General features: G+C 44.1%; 1 pseudogene; it reads right to left on the bottom strand.

Annotated features, from left to right (window-relative positions):
- Window positions 1–562: 562 nt before the first annotated feature.
- LOC101569519 lies at window positions 563–866 on the bottom strand (annotated as a pseudogene).
- Between the last annotated feature and the right edge of the window lie 194 nt (window positions 867–1,060).

The raw sequence follows: 1,060 nt of genomic DNA, 5'->3' as shown, positions 1-1,060 counted from the left end.
GATTTTTTGGGGGAGAAGGGTCTATAGGGTGTTCAGGGTCTCACTACTGGATTGGACTCGTAGTGATCCACCTGTTTACAGCCTCCAAAAGCTGGGATTACAGGCACATGCCACCAAGCCCAGTCTCAATTGCTGTCTCAGCGCACCCCAGGGGTGCAGCCGGCACGGCAGGCCTGGGGATTATGCAATGATTTTGAACAACATGTTTTTATTGCTTTTTTCTATTTTTGTTATAGAAAGTTATATTATATGTATGGTTATTTCTTTGGAAAGAGCTCTTGTAAATGTTACACATCTAAGGTAAGCATTTTTTTACATTACCAACAGATTTATTTTTTGAAGGAATGTATTAAAAGAAAAACACATGAGGTACGGAAGTATGGAAAAGAAAATAAATACAAATGTAGGCTGTTTTGCTAAATGTTTTATGACCACAACAGACTAGTACAGAGCATGCCCTGCACACAACACAAAAAAGGTTTAAAGGTCAGGGTGTTGCCTTAGCAAGGCTGAACAGGCTCTGCATCTGGAATTTAGGCTGCAGTCCTCGGTTCTGGATGGATCACGGGATGTACCGCACAGATCGCCATCCATGCTTTTGACCAGACTTGAACAGAACGATGGCCACCTGGCCCAGGTAGAAGTACATGGACTGTTTGGTTTCATGTGTGTCACATAACTACTGAAGATCCTCCCCACAACGCAGTGCCAGTGGTGTACTTCTTGTCAAACTCCTTCTTGATGTGGGATGCAACGTTCTTTTCTATGTTGTATTTCTCCAGCTCCTGAGTAGCACACCCCACAGAATCCTGCCGTATCTCTTTTGACATGTCCACGTTTTTGATCATCGCCTTTCCGTTGCACATAGTGACCGTGGAGCAAGAAGTGGCTGACTGCAAAGGTCTCCTAGAAAAGGTGGTGGCACCACTCGGGCCTGGATGGAGGTGCTGTAGCTATCGAAGCCATGGCGCATCTCAAGGGAAAGAGAGAAAGGGCAAGAGTGAGCAAGAGAACATTCTTTACATTTAAAAAATCTCTTTCTACCTCTAAAGAAAATTTT

This window comes from Octodon degus, unplaced genomic scaffold, assembly GCF_000260255.1.
Source record: "Octodon degus isolate 3935 unplaced genomic scaffold, OctDeg1.0 scaffold00008, whole genome shotgun sequence".
Taxonomy (NCBI): Eukaryota; Metazoa; Chordata; class Mammalia; order Rodentia; family Octodontidae; genus Octodon; species Octodon degus.
This window is presented reverse-complemented; position numbering and strand designations above follow the sequence as displayed.